Here is a 6,519-nt window from a genome sequence, read left to right as displayed (position 1 = left end):
GATTTTAATTTTGTAGATTAAAGAAAGCTACTTTCAAGGTAATGCTACAGCTTGGTTCCGACTTCTGTCACAAGCACTCTTCTTATTGTCTTGATTACTGTTTACAATGGATATGAATGTTATCATTTCTATTTTTTTTTTCTTTTTCTCAAACACAGAGTCGGTCTGGACTCTCGTCGCTTCGACGAATGACGGTTTAACAAGATGCCGGTGTTTTGCTTTGCTGATCAACCTACACAATGAATTTTATTATAGTAAGCATGGTTTGCGCAGAGCCAGTTTCATTCTCCCTTCCTTCAAACCTGTACTGGTCTGATGCAAGAAGCGCCACGAGCCCAGTAGTCAACAGAATACAGGTTTTGTATGGAGTTAACTTCTCTAAATTGAGCAGTTAAAGAGACGAATGATTTCATCTGCCTTGGTTCCTACGGGATGTCTGTGAGTGGGGCTCCTCGGGAGATAGTTCAGTGTCATGCTAATTAACTGATAACCGGGACCCTGGCAGGTGCTACTACACTGGGTCAGAGTAAAGCTGGGTAAGTTAGCGGCTGAAAGGTGATTCCATATTCTACATAACCCAGGAACTCTCGAACAAGGGCCCGCACTATCGGATGCGGAATAAAGTTATACCCAGGGCAAATAGAGAGTATTTTTGCTTAATAATCTTCTTGGTTATTTCAGTGATATACTTTTTCAATAAGATGCTGTAGTAATTTTGAAGTGAATTGTAGTTTGTTCTGATTTTAATTCTTGGTTATATAATTTATAAATAGAGAAATATAGTTATGTCTGTGTTACTTTATCGGTATGTTTACACTGACCTTTAATATTTCCCAAAGGTAGCATTCGGGTCAAAAGAAATGGTAGAGCATCAAACTATATGTCTATGTGTAGCTTCCGGGGTGTAAGTAAATTATACAGAGGCCAATATTGTCTTATATTCTGTTATTTCGATGAAATAGCTACCAACAGAATGCTGAGATTGATTCAATCGGCTGTATCTCTACTTCTTAAAAAGATTGGCTTCATACCAACAGAAGAAACTGATAATTACATACTATGGTGCCAATTAATTTGATTCCGAAAATGTCGAAGCATTGCTTCATCTTAAAGATGCTTAATATATAATAAAGTTTAATAGTTCGCTATTCATTAGAATAATTTTATTTTAACTTATCCAGAAAATGCAATGATAGCTTCTTCAGTATCTTCGAAGCAGTATGTAAACAATGAATATTGCACAACATTCATTGACTTTGTCATAATCACAATGGATAATTTTTGTATGGAATATTAGTATACAACTTATGAAATATCTTTGTATATTCTGTAGATTTTACTCTTTCAAATATTCGTATATTTAGAAATGTGCCAATATTCGATGAAAGAAATTCCATTAACAGCAGTAAAGTGAACAGCAATAAATTGCTGGTGTGCTAAATTAACGTGGAAGTCTCGTTTTCCAACTGAGCCATTACAGCACTTCCTGTTCCTGCAATTTTGGGCTGAAATCAATAGAATATAGTGATATGGATTCCATTAGGTGAAGATGTCCTTGAAACACAACATGAAGACGGAGCCATTAGTCGTGCGCTAATTACAGTTGACCGAAAGCGATGAAATGTAAGGTTAGGATATGAAATCAAATTGAAACAAAACTAAAAGTAAGATAATCTACAGAGCCTTCTTGACCTAGCAGCGTTAATAATATTGATAATTACATATCACTGTGTTCTTAATTGCAATATTTATTCAGGCGTTGTTTGAGCGTTTCCTTTTTAGTCATGCTACGAGAAAAGGTAGCTTTATGAATGCATCCAAATTACAAGGCAAGATGTTGCTGTCTTCAACTTTGTATCTAATGCAATATTCATTTGTGTGTCTGTCTCTGTTTTATGTTTACGTAGGCAGTCATGAACCTTTATATTTGTGCTTGCAAAGTAAATAATTACCATTTAAATATTGGCATTGACAATTTCTACATTCGTTTAACTTTCTCAATAAAATAAACCTTCCATCTGAAACAAATGTTCAAAAGAAGGAGCCAGCAGTCCACTAAACTTACTAAAAACTGAGATGCGGTCTTTGGTATAATTGGCAGTTATATATATTTGAATTATTATTTGTTAAATTATTTAGGTTGCCTCGGTTCAATACAATTGTTTGTTCGAATATTATGCAGTAACAAGGTAAAATGATGGTTAGGAGACACAAAAGGTACATGTATATAGTAATATCACATATTTGTGAGACCGAAAATGACTAAAATGTTTAATATAATTTACATAGTTAGATTAAAGAATATTTCTTTCACACATAAACCATTGGAGTAGCTTATAACGTAAGATGTATGACTAAATGCTTTATTTTACTTAGTTACATTATTTTACCTTCAGAATCCAAATTATGCTCCATGATCTAGAAAATAAGTACAAATCACAAAGTTGAGTCACTTTAACCGACTTAAAAAAAACTATTGCCACGTGTCCGTGTTAGAATTCATCATTTCTTTACTCATAAAAAGTTCTTATCCGTATGCAGTTGTGAGATATTCTCTGAGAGCAGCTTTTGATTCGTTCTTCGACTTACTTCTCTGAAACATAATTTAATATCAAAGGAACTGTTAATAGTGATTCAAACAATAGAATGTATAAAGACTTACATTGGTAACTGCCGATAACGAAAAATGTTAAACGTTCAGCATGGTCGTCGAGCAAACAATGTGACGTATGTATCCGGGAAATGATTAACTTCTGGAAAACAGGATTAGATAAAATATGGAGAGATTACTTTAAAGTAATATCGATTGATATTGCATGGGCTTTCAAATAATTTGAAAAAGAGATAAGAAATGAGTAAATGAATGAGTGAATGAATACATGAATGAAGAGAGGAATGAATATGAAAAAGGCAAGACACAACGGGAACAAGAGAAGAGCAAAGAAAATTAGAAAAGATAAAGAAGTTATATATTAGATTACAAAATACAGTTACCTTTTCGATCTCGGTACATTTCCATCGTAAAAGAACGAAATTAACTAACAGATTGAAGGCCTAAAATATTGTTATCACTTCTTCGATTTGCTTTTGCTAAAAATAGTTTATGTAATTTTTTCCTGTTGTTTTATATCCAAGCAAAGTTTTTAAACTTATCTATTTTCTGTTTCAACTTAAAGCGCACATCTCCAACTCATCTATAATTAAAATATCTTAATATTATTTAAAATGCAGATGTTCCACTGGATTATTAGTCAGATCAGAGAATGTACCAAGTTTGTTTTGATATTACAGGATATATGACAGACAATATTCTTATCTGCGTTTGGAAAATAAATACAAATATCTTAAAAATAATCAGAACATACATCCCTCAAAATAACAATCAGAATATCTATTTTTAAAATCTTCTCATCATATATTCTCTTGCATAGAATACATATGAGCTCACGGTTACGTTAGCATTTCAATGTATCACGGCAATGACAAATTATTGATAAATCCTCCAGGAATATTAAAAGTGTCTCTTTCGTATTCATTGCATGTTGCGGATAAAACTAAATAATTACGTTCTTTATATATATACATAAGATTCTTCAGGTTATATACTAACATTTCATCACATGAGATAAAACAATCAAATAAAAGTGCATTTTATTCTAAAAGGGTTAGGTCATACTATTCTGAAAGTGAAAAGAACTCATTAATACTATATTGCCATATGAGACAGTTTTGGTGGACAGAAATTGTGGTGTAAGTTTGTCGTATGTGTTGTGTATGTGTGTGTGTGTGTGTGTGTGTGTGTGTGTGTGTGTGTGTGTGTGTCTGTGTATATATATGTGTGTGCATGTGTGTGTGTGTATGTGTGTATGTATATATGTATATCTGTATATAGGAGTAGCTGTGTGGTAAGTAGCTTGCTCACCAACCACATGGCTCCGGGTTCAGTCACACTGCGTGGCACCTTGGGCAAGTGTCTTCTCCTATAACCTCAGGCCAACCAAAGCCTTGTGAATGGATTTGGTAGACGAAAACAGAAAGAAACCTGTCGTATATGTATATACTAGCAGTATAGCCCGGCGTTGCCTGGGATGAAGTTAGGATTATTAGGTGATCAAGCACAAGGCCCGAAATTTTGATAGAGGGGACCAGACGATTAGATCGACTTCAGAACGCAACTGGTACTTAATTCATCGACCCCGAAGGAATGAAAGGCAAAGTCGACCTCGGCAGAATTTGGACTCAGAACGTAAAAACAGACGAAATATGGCTAAGCATTTCGCCCGGTGTGCTAACGTTTCTGCCAGCACACCGCCTTATCTTTCTGCCATATTATAAAGTACAGTGAAATTATTCTCTAACCATTGTGCTAATAATGTTGATTCTTTATGCTAATAACGTTGATTTTCTTTCGTGTCCTTTAGCTCTATTTTTCTTGATAAGTAAAATGGACTGATCTGGCCCCGTCCTGTGATATATGCTTATAAATCCTAAAGTGTTGAACTGCAAAATGAACTCCAACGGAAGTTGATCTGAGAATATATATAATCCTTTCTACTACAGGCACAAGGCCTGAAATTCGTGGGGAGGGGTTAAGTCGATTACATCGATCCCAGTACTCAACTGGTACTTAATTTATCGACACCGAAAAGATGAAAGGTAATGTCGACCTCGACAGAATTTGAACTCAGAACGTAGCAACGGGAGAAATACCGCTAAGCATTTCGCATGGCGTTCTAACGATTCTACCAACTCGTCGCCTTAAGGGAGTACAGAAAATAGAAAGTGAAAATTTCTCTTCGGTTTCTCACATTGTAACTGTATAACTTTGTAAAAGTAACAATTAAACAAGAACAAGGCAACAACAGCGTCCTCTCAACGATTAGCCAAAGATGATTTTTAAAATGAGAATATCTGAAATATACTCGATTGCTCTCACAAACAGCGCTCAAAAATTAAGTAAAAAAAAAACAAAAACAAAAAAAAACAGAAAACTAATCCAGAATCCTTGCTCGGCACTGGATTGTTCCCAAAATCTAATCGGTCTAGTCGGTTTGTGCCAGTTACGAGGCCAAACATCCCTGAAAGTTTCATCCGAATCCATCCAGCGGTTCTCGAGATATCTTGTCCACGGACAAACCATCTAACAAACAAACAAACACGACTGGAAACGATACTTCCGCCTTCGCTAAATCGAAGGTAAAAGCGCCAAATTTCTAATAACAACTAAAGAAAGCACAGACGCATACACACATACTGGCACACACATGCACAGTGGCACACACACACACACACACACACACACACACACACAATCACACACAATCACACACACACACACATCCATACATGCCGGCATACAGACAGACAGACAGATAAATAGGCAGACAAACAGACATGTAAACATACATACATACAAACAGACAGACAGAACGACAGACAGACAAACAAACAGATAGATAGATAGATAGATAGATAGATAGATAGATAGACATATAGGTATGCATACAGGAAAATATAGATATATATGTGTGTGTATATATTTAAGCAACTATGCCTATGTCCGCACAAATGCACATATATATGTATGAGCGTGTAAATACATATGTATAGGTATTTACATACGTATAGCTTATATATTTATACACATCCTTTCATCCATTCATACATCCATCCATGAATACATACATGCATGCATACACGCACAAACACACACACTTACTCTCGCACACACATTGATACATACATACATACATACATACATACATACATACATACATACAGACAGACAGACAGACAGACAGACAGACATATATATAGATAGATAGATAGATAAATAGATAGATAGATAAATAGATAGATAGATAGATAGATAGATAGATAGATAGATATACAGAAATATATAGCTAAATATGTGCGTATGTATGTAAGCAAATTTGCATATGTCCGCACAAATACACATATACATACATATGTGCATATATGCGTATATCCATATACATATACATGTAGTTTATATAACTGTACATATCTTTTCCTCCTTCCATGAATACACACACACACACGCACAAACACACACACACACACACACACACACACACACACACACACAAACACACAAACGCATATTTTGAGGGATAGGGTTGTAAATTTAATGGCGTTGATTTCATATTTTTCCTATGTACACAAATCAGCGACTGATATCTTTTAATAACTCTTCTAATTTATACACACACACACACACAGTTATATTTTATATACATGCGTTCTTTCTGGCACATTTGCTAGCGAACTCTATTTTTGAAGTCTTATTTGTAATCGATTTTTATATTAACAGACCATAAAATATCAGAGACCATTATCCATAAAAGTTCTCTTAGCATTAAATCTTCCCTTCAATAATTAGTGCAAGTAAATTTCCAGACATGCAACTTAGAATCCATTTGTCTAATAGTTATTCACAGATAAAAATCAACCGAAAATATCATAAAAATGTAAAATGTCCGTATTTATTCTGTGCAA

The sequence above is a fragment of the Octopus bimaculoides genome, chromosome 13, assembly GCF_046866305.1.
Source record: "Octopus bimaculoides isolate indiv1 chromosome 13, ASM4686630v1, whole genome shotgun sequence".
In the NCBI taxonomy this organism is placed as follows: Eukaryota; Metazoa; Mollusca; class Cephalopoda; order Octopoda; family Octopodidae; genus Octopus; species Octopus bimaculoides.
This window is presented reverse-complemented; position numbering follows the sequence as displayed.